Source organism: Sapajus apella, unplaced genomic scaffold (assembly GCF_009761245.1).
Source record: "Sapajus apella isolate SASKATOON/1434 unplaced genomic scaffold, GSC_monkey_1.0 scaffold50, whole genome shotgun sequence".
Lineage (NCBI taxonomy): Eukaryota > Metazoa > Chordata > Mammalia > Primates > Cebidae > Sapajus > Sapajus apella.
Window position 1 is genome coordinate 3,157,648 of NW_022436990.1, and position 18,220 is coordinate 3,175,867.

General features: G+C 35.2%; 1 long non-coding RNA gene across 1 annotated transcript in view; it reads right to left on the reverse strand.

Moving 5' to 3' along the window:
• Positions 1-285: 285 nt before the first annotated feature.
• Positions 286-18,220, reverse strand: part of LOC116526222 — a 76,708-nt gene continuing 58,773 nt past the window's right edge. The window contains exon 3 of the long non-coding RNA XR_004258033.1: positions 286-2,306. This is a non-coding gene — a long non-coding RNA (uncharacterized LOC116526222). The remainder of the gene's footprint in view (positions 2,307-18,220) is intronic.

Consider the following 18,220-nt stretch of genomic DNA (forward strand, 5'->3'; position numbering starts at 1 on the left):
TTAATGAAAATGTGGTATGTATACACAATGGAATACTAGCCAATAATAAAGAAAGAACAAGATCCTGTCATTCACAACAACATGGATGGAACGAGAGGTTATTATATTAAGTGAAATAAGTCAGGCACAAAAAGGCAAACTGCATGTTCTCATTTATTTCTGGGAGCTAAAACTTAAAATAATTAACTCACAGAGATAAAATACTATTGCGTTGTTTGTAACATAAAGGATAAACGCTTGAGGTGATGGATACTCCCTTTCCACGAAAACAAAAAAAATAAAAAAAAAAAAATCATACTGATGGATCTCCCTTAGCTCTCCGAGAGCTCTAACAACATTTAGAAAAGCTAGTTTCCATGAGTCTAGACAAAAGTCTCTTTTCCTTCATGTAGTGTTCCTACCAGGTAAATGTTGAAAAAACTAAGGGATCTGTACCATGAAAAATTGCTAGTAGTTCAATCATCTGTAGTTGTTTACCTATACAAAAACAGCTCCTTATGTTCAAGTGAGAAATTTATGATAGAACACTGAGTAAAGTTCTTGTTATGTATGACCCTGCATTTTTTCTAGATCATTTTCATGCACAAATTTCAGCCCAACCTTGACTGAACATACAAGGATATTAAAGTTGTTTGCAGGGGTATCTGCACATGTGCATGTGTGCATTGTATGTTTTCTGGCTCTTGGTCTTCCCTACACAATGATATCGTGCAAAATCACAAAATCAAAAGAGTTCTAAAAATTGCAGACTTTTTGCAAGTCAAGAAGTGGCAAAAACCTGACATGAACTGATACAAGGCTATTTATGGTGCTCTTTGTCTTAATAAGAAATATGAATATTCATGCTTTACTGCAAAAATAGTCATTAACCTAGCTACAGAGCCCACTGGTAACATTATGTAATATATAGTTCTGAACCACGTTACCTTTTAAAAATCTGAAACCTAGCTGGTTCTAAGTTACAGATAATGGGTTGTGGGCCTCTATATCCTCTGACAACTCTCATCCATCAGGCGGTTTTCACGTCAAGAGCAGTTCTCTATTAAATCAGGTACACCCATTAAATCTGACTACGATTTGCATACATATACTCCGTAAGTCTGAGTTTTAAAATTCCAGAGATAGTCAATTAATCCACTCCATGAGAGTCCATTTCACAAGCAGAAGGGTTTCAGGTTTTATGGGTATGATAGGCAGAATAATGGTCCACCAAAGATGTCTATGTCCTAATACTCAGAACCTGTAAATATGTTACCTTAAATGGCAAAAGAAACTTTGCATATGTGAGTAAGTAAGGGATTCTGAGATGGAAGATTACCCTGGATTATCCATTGGTCCAATATAGTCATAAAGGGTCCTTATAGGAGGGAGTTAAGAGATCAGTCAAAGAATGAGACATAAGGACAGAAGCAGAAGTCAGAGAGAGATTTGAAGACACTACACAGCTGACTGTAGATATATATAGCAAGGATGCACAAGCCAAGGTACATAGGCAGCCTCTAGGAGGCTTGAAAAGGCAAGGAAACAAATTCTTCCCTAGAGCCTCTAGAAAGAATGGAGGCCAGACAACACCTTCATTTTAGCACAGTTATACCTGTTTTAGACTTTTTGCCCCTAGAACTGTAAGAGAATAAATTTGCGTTGTTTTAAGCTACTAAATTTGTGATAATTTTTATTGATAGGAAATTAATAGAGTGGAACAGTTAAGATAGAAATGCCAACATTAACCCCTGAGGTTTAGCCAGACTAAGTCAATAACAGACTTTTTCCCTGAGGTATAAAAAATAGTTCCCTCTAGAATTTATAAGCCCTCCTTCTGCTTTGAAGGAGTAAAAAAAAAAACATTATAAACAACATAAAAGTTTTCTTTTTCATTTTTTTCTTTTCTTGATTGGAAACTTGAAAATCAAGGTTTGTATGAAATCAGAAATGTTTTACACTTTTTATTACTTGATAATTCAATCTATAGACATAATAACATAGAGGATCTAATAATTCAGAAGCTCAAGGAAAATTAGAATACTGAAAAGTCATAAATAAATATAGGAAATACAATAAAGGCACTGTAATACTATTTTCTAATAACTACTCTAAGTGGTTTACAGTTGTCTCATGTACTACCTCTATGATTACAAAATAAAACCACAGCTCTTTTTTGTTTTAGATTCTCCCTAAATTCTGAGAACATTATATTGAAACAGTATGACATACCAGATAGCTTCAGCCTAGTTTATGTGATCATCCATGCAAATCTCTGTGGTTGCCTGAACCATTGCTTTGTTTCAGCTCCTGGTTTCTACAAATATCTGACAAACAAAAAGATGATCTCTCAGAATTACGACAGTCTGTAAGAACTCATTCTCCCAGGATTCAAAAGCATTTTTTTTTAATCTCACATAGATTAAAACAACTTTATTTAAAACAACTAACAAAAGGAAAATGATTTGGTTAATATAATTCACTTTAATCTTCCAACTTTCTTCACAGTTCAGCTTACAATTGGTAATTCGAGAGGACCTGCCTTCTTTCTAAAAAAAAAAAATAGAAAAGAACCTCCAAACCTAGTGAGCAAAAGCAACAAGACGCAGCGGCCACAAAGTTTATCTACCTCTTGGTATTCTGTCTTACTGATTTCTGTGTCCTGGGTTGTTCCTCTCTTTCCCTGAAGCTCTTTCTGAGAAGGACTGAGGATACCTTCTGTGGGTTCCCTTCAGCACTGATAAACCCCGTTGGTACTTCAAAGGGATGTTTTGTTAGATGCTATATTCATCTGCTCAGGCTATGATAACAAAGTACCATAGACTAGGTGGCTTAAATAAGAAAATTTTATTTTTCACAGTTCTGAAGTAGTCTAAGAGGTTAAGGTGTCAACAGGTCTGGTATTTTCTGAGGCCTCCTCCCTCTTTTGCTAACAGATGGTCACCTTCTATGGTTTTTCTGTGCACACACATCCCTAGTATCTCTTGTGTGTCCAAATTTCCTCTTCTTTTAAGAACACAAACCAGATTAAAATAGGGCCTATCTTAATGGCCTATTTTACTTTAGACATCCTTTAAAGGCCCATCTCCTAAACAGTCATACTCTGAGGTACTAGGGGTTAGAGCTTCAACATAGGAATTTGGGGAGGGTGGCATAATTTTGCCCCTAAAAGATGTTGAAACAGAAATGGAAAAAGAAACTAAAAATGGATCAAAAAGATAAAACAATCCAACTTATACAAATGTAAATTTGTTGTTGCTGCTCAATTGTTTTTACCTAACTGGCCCTTAAAACCTGGCCCGTTCCATACTCCTGACACAGAGAAAAGAGAATCTCAGTATCTTAGTCTCAAAGGGTCAGTTCAAAGCCACCAGCTTCAAACCATAAATCCTTCTTCACAAATCACAGGAGGTCTAACACAGAGAATATTTTAGGACCTAGCAGTCTTTCAGTCCCTGTGATGCCTCCATGGTCCAAGAAGGATTCTAACACTAATGCCTAATAAATGTCCTCCCACTCCTAATTTCTGGTCTCAGGGACAAGCCTCTCTCCTAAATAAACAGCAGCTCTATGAGGACTTTATCCTCAGGGTGTGACTTAGCCTACTTTGTACAGAAATGTGTCTTATTGCAATACCAGGTTGAGCAATATAGAAAAATCTTTTAATCATGCAATAAAAAGTATGCATCTCAAAGAACTGTACAGGTGCAGATACAAGCACAAGCAAGACAGCAGCTTGACTGTCACCATAATAAACCAAATACGAAAACTGAAAATTCATTATTATGAGATGGTGCTATAAAACTAGTCGTTATGAAATAAAATTCAACATAAGATGGCTCTCTTCAAATCTATTCCAAAACCTTTAGTTACAGAGAAAATCATTAGAAAATGGTCACTTCACACCAGAATTCTAAGTTAATTTCTAACCTCCTCAACTGGACTTATCATGAGATCATTATATACAGACAATGAGAATCCATAATTCATAATCATAGCAGTTCTGGCCAGTGCCACAGTGTGTTTGTTATTTGGTTTGTTTCACCTTTCTTAAATATTTGACAGCACATTTAAGTAATTAAAAACTTAATGTCCACAAATATCATTTGCTTTAGTTATTTCTTTATAACATCAAAATAATCAAAACACCAATATTAAACAATATTCCCTTTTGTCTGTTTCTCTTTAGCATGGTCAAAAGAAACATAGAGGAAAAAACTCTTTGTAAATTATCATAAAGATTCTCCTAATCCATCAAGTATAAAACTGTAAACTTAATATAATGAACAAATTTCTTCAGGCATAAAAATCTATTTTTTAAAATCTCACTCCCAGTAGGATTTAACAGCTTTTTAGATCTAAGAGGACATCCAAATAAGACTGAAAATAAATGACCAATATTGTGAATTTTTCAAAGTGATAATTTTCTTAGACTCAGTCTATGTCCATGCCATAGAATTGGAGAATCCCAAGAGCTGGAAAGCAGCTTACTTGTTCCAGTCTAATCTCCAACACAATAGGAAAGTCCCTGCAATGGAATCCCTAACACACTTCATTCAGTAGCCACCTGAGTGTCACCAGTGTTGAAGAGATTGCTTATTTCGAAGCAACGTGCTGTATCACTAGAAGAGGAATGTTAGGAAGAAAGACATTTTTTGTGTTGAACACTTACTATGTGCTGGAGTGGGCTTCAAACAGGTTTCAGTTTTGCAAGTCAGAAAGAGGTATTCGATGACAATGTAAGAAACAAAGACTTTCAGGTTCAGTTAGGAGACTAATTTTAAAGCATACATGATGATGAATGTTTGAACCAAGTATATTAACAAAAGAGATACAAAGTGTGTGGTGGATGTGGAAGGCAGTTTAAATGGAATGAGCAGGAGTTGTTGGGGTTTCCATTCAGTACAAAATAACTCAGCCATTTTATTTTTAAAAGCATGCCTGCGTATGAGATAGACTTGCTCTGGCTCTCCGACTAACTCCAGCCGTAAGTTAACAACAATGACTGTTAATACAATAGCCAACATTTATTGAATGCCTATTACATGCCAAGCACTCTTCTAATCACCTTTTGTGTGTTTTAAAATTGATTCCTCACAACTCTATAAGTCTATTATACCCTTTTTAGGCCAAGGGAACTGACACACTGAGAGCTAAATAACTTTTGAGACTACTCAATAAGTGGTAAATCCAGAATTCAAAGCCAGGTAATCGAATTCTAGAGTCTAAGCTATAGTTCAGCTGAGGACCAGGGTGAAGGAGGCTATTTCAGACAAGGATAAAAAATAAAGATCATACTGAATAATATTACATTTAATTCTCATTTCCCCTCCTCTCTGTATCCTTTATTCTTTTTTCTCTCCAGTTCGTTGTCTGTCAGGACACAGAATGACAGTCTCTTTATTATGAATCTGAATGACTGGGTTTATTTCTAAAGACTTCTCTTTAGGGAAGACTGTCTCAAAAGAAACATTACCATTTATTTTCATGAGAATGCAACAAGCGTAAGTAATTAAATGCTGTGAAGACTTTTAATAATTTCAAAGCAAAATGCTATCATTGAAGTTTTTAAAAAATATTGTTAGACATTAACATTTAAGTAATAGATTTCTGATGCTCTTATTTTTTCCATTTGTTCATTATGATTTATATTACTTAGATTTGGGTTATTAAGACATATACTTCTAAGAAATACTGCATTTATTCAAATAAATATATTCATTGTTCACATGGTACTTCATAAAAGTCAAAGAATTACTGAGATATAAATTATCTTATAGATTATCAAATGTTCCCTGGTTATGTAGCAAACAAGGAACTGAGCAGTTACATATCAAGGGCTTTGTGCAAATTTCCAAAGAACTACAGAGGTGGAACAAGCACTTAGACCCTACAATCAGCAACCTGTGTTGAGAAAGGAGTCTGAAAATGTCATCTGCAGTGTTCTTGGCTAAGTGCTTTTCCTGCCAAGGCTTCAACATCCCTGGTTAGAAACTTTACACCTGCCATAGGAGTAAAGTGCCAGGTTATAAAACATGCTCCAGGCAGACCTTTCTAACCTGTGTGGCAAACTACTCACCTTTTGAGTTCTGATTGTCCATTTCAGCAAGCATTTATTAGATATCTATAAAGATAACAGAATGTATGGGGATGAAAACAGTGCTCTTGCTTTGGGTACTTGATGAAACACATGTATAATGTGGTGTGTAAAGTGCTATACTGGGTCCATGTGGAAATTATTATAACAGTGATTAGAGATTTAGAAAGCTCTTCCAGTCCCCTGGGATAATATTTGAGACTAAAATCTTCCCTCTTATTTATTGCTTCTAGTTAGGGGACTTGGCCTCGGCCCAGTGAGCCTCTGTTAATGACTTGTGTTGGGTAACAGAGGAATACTTTTTAAGTCAGAACAGTTAAGATGAGGACAGATGTTTCTCAACAAATCTCTGAGTAAAGTCAAGATCTTCCCACAGTGTAATGGAACTTTCATTTCAATCCCACCATTTAAGTCCCTTCCCAACATCTATCAGAATTAAAACTGGTAATAATGAAAAATCCTGAATGAAAGCTGCCTATAAATGGGCAATTCTGGATTTCCTAAAGTACTGAGACAAAATTCAGAGAAATTAAAAACACATAGGTCACAGAAGTTGCTTTTAGGTCTTGGGAAAAGGTCTAGACAAGATTGAAATATTAGCATATGCTTAATGTTTGTATTTTAGCAGATTCAGGCAATAGACTTCCAACTACTAAAAATGTCTTGCCATATGCTATGTAAAAAGTTTTTGCAATCAGTTGAGCTGGATTTTAATCTCAGATCTACCTACAACCATTACATAACCTTGGGATGGTTTTTAAATCTTTCCAAACCCCAAGTTTTATTTTTATCTGTAAAATAAAAATAATAATATAAAAATCCATTGTTTTAAGGTTAAAATAAATCATATATGTAAAATAGCTGACACTCGGGTAGTAAATAAAAATTATTTATTTTTTGTTTCCCCAACCCCTCCTCCCTTGCTTGAATGGTGAAAGATCTTACTTACCCCTGCTTTTGACTTATTCAATACAGAAGATAACTCTTCATTCCTAGAATATCCAACCCCAAACACACTACAAGGATTATACATCCTTGTTGAGGACACACCACTACCCAGAGACACTCTCCGCGAGGAAGATTTACAAAATTCAAGTCATGGTCCTCTGCTCTTAGAGGCCCAGATTCCGATCCCTAGAGCCTCCTCCAGCCAGCATTAGCAGTAAAAATAAGGCTTTTCACAACTACCTTAGAACTTAAGGTCTAGCAGCACACATTAGGCTAAAGCTAACCGCTAATCTCAGAAAGTGTTACAGTTTCTCTATTCATTTCCACCACACACTTCTCTTAGAAAACTCATGGTTAGCCAAACACATCTTGCTCTGACTCTGAATAGCCTTACTGAACACACAGCAGCTCCCTCAAGTATCCATGTCGACAAAATATTTTGCGCCCACCCTCCCCACCTCTTTAACTGAGCCTCTCACTGATCATCTTCCTCTTAAAACCTTCCATTGTGCCTTCTGGAGGACGTATTCTATGGTCATTATTTACACTTTAGCAAATGTTACTTTCACCTTCTGGGCTCATGTGCAATCTAGGGGCTCTGCTTCACAGCAGCATTGCTAAGTGGAAGATGCTCCTCCATATCCATGTCTCTGTTTGGGAAATGGCTGTAGAGGCTCCTTTCTCTCCACCTAGGTTCCTATGCAGGTCCACACGGGATGTGTGACCCTAAGAGAGCTATTTAATCTTGGCAAGACTCAGATTCCTCATTTGTGAAATAGAAAATATTATAGTAGCTTTCTCTGAGATTACTCTTACAATTAAATGAAATCATGTATATGAAGCAATTTGATCAACAAATTACATTTAGTAAGTACTCAAATTATGGCTATGATTCTCATCATCCAGATTATCTTTGTCATCATATTTACCATCTCATCTTTCATTGCTTTTAAAAGGCATAGTTTTAGCATAGCTTTAATGTATCTGTGTATTTCTAAATTCCCCACGGGACAATACTCAATATACAGCAGAAATTGAATCATTTAACTTCTTTATTCTGAAGTATTTTGCAACACCAACAACCAATCTCTGGATACCAACTGAGTGTTCAACAATTCAGTTCAATTTGGCATTAACTACCTGGAATCAGCATAGACCCTATAGCTTAAGGGTTCAGTCCTGCAAGACTGCTCTCCCCATTCAGAGGCCAGTCAAAAATCCCAAGCCTCTCAAAAATCCTGGACCTTCTGCATGTCTGAACAACTGCCTATACATATGGGGTTCCCACAAGCCCCACCCCCTCAAGTTTGCTAATTTTCTAGAATGGTTCACAGAACTCAGGAAGGCACTTTACTTATATTTACTGGTTTATTATAAAGAATACAAATGAATAACCAGATGAAGAGGTACACCAGACAAGGTCCAAAAGGGTCTCGAGTGCAGCAGCTTCTGTCTTGTGGAGTTAGAGTGTGCCACCCTCCCAGCACATGAATGCATTCACAAATGTGGGAGCACTCTGAATCCTATCATTTAGAGGATTTCATGGAAGTGTCATCATGTAGTCATATTAACACAATCTCCAGCTTCACTCTCCTCCAGGAATTTAGAGAGGGGGAGGGCTGAAGGTTCTAGGCTTTATAGCTGCATTAGAACTTTGAAGCCTGGAACTTTCAGCCCTCCCCATCTCTGACCAGCCCCTATCCTGAAACTATTGAGGGTCCGTCCAAGAGTTACCTCATTAGAACAAAAGACGCTTGTATAACCTGGGAAGTTCCAAGGGACTTAGGAGTTCTGTGTCACAAATGAGAGACAAAGGCCAAGTATTAGAACAGAAGACATTCCTATCACCCCTATCACAAGGGTCCTATCTATGTTAGGAACTGGAGACAAGGACCAAATACATATTTCTTATTATGCCACATGTATGAAAGCCATAGGGAGAGATCTGGAGGAAGCTCTGTAGGATTTTCCCAAAACACTGTAAACTTTATTTATGAAGGAAAGGAAGAAAACAATATGCTTCAGTCGGGATAAAAGTTTATCGCCAGAGAATACACATGGTATAAGAAAATGTCTAACTCTCTTTCTGGGGATCACAAATACGATAAAATTTACCATCACCTTATAGAGGCAAAGGACAAGCATATTAGTGAAATGATGACAAGTATACCCTGCACTGGGATTTATGTTCTGTGATACAATCTTCACTTGAAAAACATACTGAAAAGCAATACATAAAAGCAGCACTCAGTGCACAATGTGTGCTTGGAGAATAAGCAAGCAAACAAAACAGCAGCCTTAGTGGAGTGGGTTTTGTCTGAGCCTCCACAGGCATCCCTTACCATCACGTCCAGATGAAAGCCTTTCACATGATCCACCCTGGAGGCGGTGTGTGCATCTGCTAGTGTGTTTGCATGTCATTTTTTGTCCAAGCTCAACACTCTAGTACTAAGTTTATCTAATTATTTCCTTGATTATAACATTTATCATGCTCAGGTGGAGAAAACTCTAAAAATGAATTAGCAAAAAGCCTACCAGAATGTCTGTTGCAGAATTAAACTCCATCAAAACAAAACAAAACAGCTAGAGAATCACTAAACTTAAACTGGATCTGGAAAATAGCAAGTCAATGAAATTAATTTACTGAGACTATGAGATAACTAAGTGGAAAGACAAGACATGCAGTGGCTATACTCTACTTCGCTACTCCACAGTGGTCAATACAAAGTGCCAAGGTGAATTTATTTATTTAAAAAAATCAATATCCCAAAAGGTACAATTTCATATACAGTATAACTGAGTTTTATAGACTATACATCTTCATTTGGTTTATTTCAGAATCATTTTTAAAATTTTCAACTAATCTAGGTTATAAGCATCTTGAAGGTAGGAACTCCTTCAAGAATTATTATTAAGAACTATAATAATAACTCTTATTATTTAAAAGTTCAAGTTCTTATTAAGAACTATAATGACATCTTTATTATTATTTAATGTGCCCTGCACACACACAAAAAAAGGGCAAAATAAAAAAAAAATCTTTTTATTTCATACAGTCAACAGAAAGAGGAAAAAAATATAACACATGGCTTTTTAGAGATTCTCAGGGCTACTATGTATTACAACATATCCTGAAAAGTTTCACATCCTAGAAAAGCCCTTGCTTCTAAGCCAAGGAAGCTGAGATTAGTTGCTCATCCTATAAGATGATGATATGTATATTATTCTTCTACACTCTATTAACTTGCTGATCTTTAAAAAGAATGGTTCTTTATTGCCCTTAAGCATCTAGTTTTGTAATTTGCTTTCCTGTAAATTAGTTTTAGGTATCTTCCCAATGGATCCTAAAAAATGAATGTTAAAAAAAAGAAAACAAATTTTGAAAAGTAGGTATCTAATATTCTGAAAAGATTAATTGTACCTGTGTTTAACCCTATAGAATTCTGCCTTGTTAAAAATGTTCAGTTTTTTTCAGATGAAACCCTATCTATACTTTTCTGATGACTTTCCTCCGCAGAATTTTAGAGCTCTAAAGAAGAAATGAGTAAGTTCCATCATTTCAAGTCAAATTTAGGTATTTATATAACACAGAATATGTTTCAAAAAGTGCCAAGCTCTGTCTTCCCAGGAAAGAACTTCACAAATTAAGATACTCCCTTCAAAAATATCATTAACCACATTTGACAAAATAGATCTATTTCCATAGCTTCTACAGCCAATCATAAAGACGGAGGAGTTTAGGTTAAGTAGCCCCCTGGTAACTGACACTGGGAGGCCAGGAAATTAGAAATGTATTAATATTCCATTGCAGAAAAAAAGTATTTGATTGGCCAACCAAGAATACAAACAATATTTATGTCCATGTTGTTACAAAATTACATGATACTTGATGGTTACTTCTATAGGCAGTTTTTTCTTCCTAATTTTGATGCTGAAAGTTGATCATCAAGTTCCTTTAGCTACTATTCATCAAATTTAAGATTTCACTAGCTTGACATAAAATCTTAAAATATAGAAAAGTGCCAAATTTTAAAGTACTTTATCCAAAATATTCAAAATTGAGTAGTTGCCATTTTTCTGATTATTCCCACCCAAAGAGTACTGGAAAAAATAATTAGTTCAAAGTTGGGCATCTTAAAATTTGAGTTCCCAACCTCCGAGTATAGAATCATTATCACCTGCCAATATTCTAACCTTTTAATATTTCAATAAGATGACCTTTGCCAGTTACTGAAGATCAATTTTACCAGCTTCGATGGTTTGAAAGGGAAATTATGACCAGTAAGTATCCTAATTAGTTCAATTATTAGAGTCTTAACATTAGTAACTGATCAATATAAATTTAAGACTGCAGGTTCCAAAGCCTGATTGCCTAGGTTGGAATCTTGCTTTGATCACTTACATTGTGTATGACATTGGAAAGTGAGTTAAACTCTCTATACCCTATTTCTCTTATCTATAAGATAGGGCTAATACCAGGTCTTATCTCAAAGGGTACTGACACATATTATAACAGTACACTCCTAAAAAAAGACCATGCAAAACTCAGTGGCTTACAACCACAGGGATGTATTCCCCCACTCATGTGTCTGAGGATCAACTTTGATTCCACTGAAGAGGGCTGCGCTCAGCCAACTGGGCAGCTGTGCTTCAGGCTGTGCTTCAGCCTTTGCCCTAGGCTGTGGGCTGGACTCAGATCTGCATTACATACATGATCTACCTGAGGGTCTTATTAGGGTCTGCAGAGCACAAAATAGGGCAGGAACTTCTAAAACCCTTGCTTGTGTCATTTCTGCTAACATTTCATCAGTCAAAGCAAGTAATAAGACCAACCCCAACATTAATGGGGCAGGTCAGCATCTCAATCCACACACTTCCCTGACCTCCTACGTGGGTCTTGCCAGCTCCCCTTACTCTAGGGGGTGGTCCATGATTTCCATATCTTTGACAAATGGCTAGAATTCTCTGGAATCATGGTATTGACAACAACCTGGTTCAAAGCCAAGTCTCTTCAAATCACCCAACTTAACTTCGTGATTCCAATTGATGGCAACTCCTGGGATACCAGAGCTGAGTTAGAATAAAGCTTTTCCCCTCCAAGCTTATTGCCTTCTCTCAATAGGCCTTCTGCTGAGTTGCCAGAGTACATGGTGGCTGAGGAATTTTGGGATAGAAGATTATAATTTGGTCTCCAAATCTGGTTCAAGGTACACCTGGAAATGTACTACCTTCTAGGCACTTTCTTAACCAACTTTGAATTTCATTTCTTTTACACGTACCCAATTATGGTAAAGTTAATATGTAAAATTATATATTTGTCTTTGTACTGTTTGGATTAAGGTGAACGAGGAGGCAGCTGTGAGACTTTAGGCTTTAAGTCACTGGCTCAAGATCACAAGTTAATCAAAAGAAAGATGAAGTAAAACCAGGTTCTTTTCACTTTCATTTCATTGAGCCTCTACCTCTGCATTTCTCTGCAGATCAGTGTAATCTGTTAAGGAATGAATGTGTGTGTCCCCCCTCACATTTATATGTTAAAATTCTAGCCCCCAATGTGATAGGAGTATGAGGTGGATCCTTTGAGAGGTAATTAGATCATGAATGGGATTACTACCCTTGTAAAAGGGATCCTGAAGCACTCTCTCATGTCATCCTGCCCCGTGAGAAAGCAATGAGAAATCAGCAGTCTACAACACCAGAAGCCGACTATGTTGACACCCTAATCTCAGACTTTCAGTCTCCAAAACTGTAAAAAATGCATTTGTTGTTTATGAGACACCCAGTCTATGCTACTTTGTTACAGCACCCCAAACTAAGAGTTTACTATGGTTAAAATCTGAAAAGTTGCCTATTTCCCTCTCAAATGTTACTTACTTAGCTTATTCAATAAAACACAAGAAATTAAAGATCTGTTTATCAACTTTTTAATCATCTAATAAAATGTACAGTCTTTAAAATGAATCTTATTATATTCATTAGTGTGCATTTGAATGAATAAAATTAAGCATTTAATCTTAGTCACCGGTTCCTTTTTTGTTCCTCTCTGTAACATGAATTTTCATCTTCACTGATTTGTTTCCACAAATATAACAAATGCCTTCATGCCTGTATAGATTTTCTAATTTTTAATAAAATTAATCATTAGACTTAAAATTTTATACTCTGATATAGTCCATTAGTTAATTTATTCATACATTCCATTAGTTAATTTAAACAGCTACTGTTACTTTTTCTGAATAAGCCTATGCTGGGCAGCAGAGATCTAACTTCAAACACAGAGATAATGGTTTTTAGCCTTAGAATCAGAGTCCCATCTATTTAATGAGATGTCCTCAAGAATGACACAACTTGAAAGGCTTATTATTACTTTTATACATTTTGATCTCTGGACATCCTATTTGTCTCTTTTAGTTTGACTGACATTCAGTATTCCCTATAGATATTCTGCTATCACCCTGGTCAAGTTTTGTTTTAACTGTACTAGAAAAAGTAATTCATTTCACTTCGTACCATTGTCATATTGAAATACTGTACTTATCTGAAGTATCATTAATAAAGCTAAAGGACCAATTATATGTGAAAAATATATCATAAATACATTAGTCACAACATTTTATTCTGAATGCTTAATCTATTGTTTCATCCATAGAATATCAGAAATTCTTAGGGCTATTACTCCCCTTAAATTTAAAAAATGTATATGTTAAAAATAGTCTTTGAAAATACCTGTTCTTAGCCAGGTGAGGTGGAGGGCACCTGTAGTCACAGCTACACAGGAGGCTGAGGCAGGAGAATCACTTGAACTGGGAAACAGAGGTTGCAGTGAGCCAAGATAGTGCCACTGTACTCCATCCTGGGAGACAGAGCAAGACTGCATCTCAAGAAAAAAAGAAAATGTCTGTTCCTATGGGGAGTCACTAAAATTCATGGGTATCCTATTAGCAACAAATGTGAAAAATAAATGACAATTTCAATCTGTATGTTTTTTAAAACAGAAACACTTAACATAGATCAACCTTTTATTTTCTACCTTCATATAATCTAACCACTGCGGTTTTAGAGTTTGGTATTTTTCTCTTACAATAAACATTTCTCATTATACTGAATAAATAATTTCTGGGGCTAAATTTATATACACTTGTAAAATAAACAATTGCATTATAAACTATAAAAGTATTTCTCTTATTCTTTTCAAGTTCTTAAAGCAAACAATGATGCTTTTGCATCCTTATTATGTATAATATGAAGTTAAACAAATGAAAGTCTTTACATGTGACCAATTTGATCTACAAAAATGAGAATTTTCATGTCTCACCCTAATGTTGATCTGATTCTCCTCCTTTCATGGCCAAGGACTGTACCTTATTTGTATTTGGATAAGCTGAATGTCCACAAGTGTATTTCTGTACCTTAAAAACTATTTAGATTTGGCTCGAGGTTTCTTTTTACACCCTCCAGTACCTTCGGCAAGATTATAACTATCCAGAATGGGTAACTCTAGCCATAGCTTCAACTTGCTACCAAAGAATCCTTGTGGGAATAAAATGAGAAAATACATTTGAAATCCTCAATGCAAATCCTGGCACATAGTAAGGCTGTAATACATTAGTACTTATTACTAATATTATTATTACAAAAATAGGAGCATAGGCCAAGTCGTAACTTACATGGAGTTCTACAAGAGTGATGAGAGGACTATATCAGCTAAGGCTTCCAGGAAGTATCTCAAAAGACTGAAGAGTTTTCATGGTTAAATGGCTAAGGATTAGTGGAGAAAGCTATGGCACACAGATGATCAGACTAAAATGCAGGGAGAGGCTATGTAGATGAGGTTGAAAGGATCAAGTTAGATTTTAAAGCAGCCAATCCTGTTTATACAGCAGATTCACATTTTCAACAGTTCTTGGTGCATCTGGAAGGAAACACCTGTGTGTCTCATATGATCATTTCTTTTCTGTAATAAACAGAGTAGTGTTCGGATTCACTGAAATGCTCTCATCCTTTGACCTAGCACCATATGCATCCTTAGAGAGTCTTATGTTTGTTTCTCCAGATTTCAAATTAAATTTGTTAATATTCCTATACACCTTAAAAATCATGCAGTGTAAATTGTGGGTTAGATTAAATTAATTATTCAATGTTGCATTTTCAATAAATATTTTTTGTCTCATACTATCATGCCATTTACTTTGAGGTCCTTTAAATTGGTCTTAAGGGTGAGGAATTAAAGACATGTGCATGTACCCCAGAACTTAAAGTATAATTAATAAGTTAAAAAAAAAGACAAATTATTTCTGAGAAGGACCCTTCAATCACTGAAACTTTTCTTGTCACATTAAAAAAGACCAAAAAGGGAATAATTTAATTTTAAAAAATGAATTTTCATAGCACTTACTATGTGCCAGGGCTGTGCTAAGTGCAGTGGGTGCGAGAGTTTAATAAGACTATGTATAAAAAGTATTATGTGCCAGGACTATACTGTGCTAAGTAAATATTCTTCTAAATAGTCTAGTACTGTACTAAGTACAGTCTTGGCAAATATGCTTTGTGGGCTATCATTGTCCCCATTTTACAGATGCAGAAACTGAAGCTTATCCCATTTAGGTAATATGCCTAATGTCCTACTGTGATTAAATAAAAGAACCAGATTTAATCTTAGGTTTCTCTGGCTTTTGGTTTTGGGTTTGAGCAACTGATCACAGTGAGCAGCTGGTAGCTCTGTTACCAACCTGCACATTTACCACAGCTGAAATGTAGCTTAGGCTAGAGCTGTTCACCAAGGAATGGCTATGTAAGCATTCAAAATTCCCCCATTCTTCATTCTATGTGAACAACAAAAACATGTTAGTTTTATTTGTACTTTTGCCATCTTGAAATGTACCATAAATAAAAAGAGATATGATACTGGGTAGTTTCTAGGAAATTTAAGAGTGTATACTTTACATACATTTGCATATTTATTTTATAGCTAGGCAGTAGTAACTCAGATAAATTAGACACTTTTCATTTAAACAAACAAATTTTAGATTTCAGTAAAAGCTGAACAAAATCAAAATTACTAAACTTGCTAATAGTTTAATAATGCCTCTTTAAAGTCAGAGGCTATTTCTCATTCATATGTGTATCCATACACCTGGCACAAGCCCTAAGGAATGGCACTTGATAAAGGTCATTGAGTTTAATTTATTTAAAGCAATGCTGAAGAGACAGGCATGAAATGTGAGTGTTTGGGCTCTAAAGGTTTTAACAAAATACACTACAATGAACAGACTTGCCAAAAGAAGTTAACGATTTAGATTGAAGCTGTGTTTTTACCACATTCTTAGTTTACTTGATTAGAAATAATAACAGATAACTTTGTGTTTGCCTACTGTGTGCTAGGGAATATGCTAAATGATTTACATGGAGTATTGCATTTACCTTTCATTCTGATTTTACCAACAAAAAAGTTTAAGTTCACAGAGTTTTAGTTATATGGCCAGTGAGCAGTGAGGACAGAATTTTTAAATACCAGCAAATTTGTTATTTATTATTAACTACCCTAAATTTATGCCATAAAGCCTCTTTCAAAGCACCAATAATTTATATGTTTTACACTTATTACATAGTGCTTTATTATAATTCTGTTCATCCATAGCTAAAAAATCTGTATTTGTCTGGCATAATAAAAATACCTACTATCACAAGGGACTTGTCTTAAAGATTTCCCTCAAGTGGTTATATTGTTACCTTTTTTTCTATTTCTCTATTTATATAATAATTTAATAACAAAGGTAGGAGAGAAAGGGAATGAAGTAAGGAAATGCTTCTATTATCAAAGTGTTTCTTCAATTACCAGCTTTCCTCTTCACAACTACATAAATAAGAACATTTTAATACCCTAATTAATATCCATTTTTAACTCTATGCCATGTTTTTATTGCCATCCTCTCATTAAAAATCTAATGAGCATTAGCATACTGACAAGGATAATAAATGCCAACAATTCATATTCAGTTATTAAAGCTAATGGTTTTCCCATTGGATGTAATATACGCTTCAAGCATTTTTGCCAAAAGCTCAATGATACTTTTATCTCCAGTCGACCAATTGCACATTTAATTTAATACCTATTAAATGCAAACAGCAACCCAGAAATACATTAGAGTTGTTACCCAAGCCATCCAGAGCCAAGAACTAGAAAGTGAAGATTAGGTAAAGGACTAATGTCAGTCACAGAATAGAAATGATAAGCAAATTCCTGCCTCAGCACACTGGCTTCTTTGAACGGAAGAAATAATGGTCATGTGACAGGCTCCAAGTACAACAGCAGGACAGAAATTGCTGCTTCTCACACAATGCTGAGAAAAACATTCTTCAAAACACTCTTGTTTCTAAGAACCATTCCAATTAGCAAATCTTAGCTCTAAATTCTATTTAGAACTAAAAAAAAAAAAAAAACTACAACTTTTTTTTTCCCCTGACAATATCTGTTCTCTAAGTTGTTAGCTTGACACTCTTTTAAAAGGAAGGGGACAGTTTTTAAACATAGGTAAATATTAAAGCTGCAGAAATTGATTTGGCAAAATGGAAAGCCTTTGTGTCTAAAGAGCTTGGTGGACATGAAATTGGGAAAGGTGTCATGAATAAATTACTTAATGATATAGATATATTCTCCGTCTGAAAGGTGAATTATGCTAAATTTAAATCATATCACATGCCCACTTATTCTTAAATACGATGATACAGCCATTAGTTTGGAGTTTGCACGTCACTGCACAAAGTATAAATTCTGTATTCATTTTAAATTAATTTTATACTTTTTCTTCAAAATGTTTTGTTTTCTTTGAAATGAGCAACATCATGATCAATAAAGCCTAAATGTCCCTTTTAGACTAATGGACTAAAGATACCAAGGAAATCTCAAACTTCTTTTTCTAAATAATTTAAACATCTCCTGATTTTACAAATCAATATATACAACTATTAGAATATAAATCCAGGAAAGTAAGACTTCATTTTCTAACTTTATTTCAAAAGAATCAATGTATCAAACAAAAATCATTTTTATCACAAGCATGAGATACTAGTCAAAGGATTACAACTGCTAAAATTTGAGGTAAGCAAATTTAGAGGTGAAGGTTATTAAGACAATGGAGTCAGACCTCTAGCTTTCTTCACACATCTTATAATGCCAAGATTCCAAGGCCCTGACTA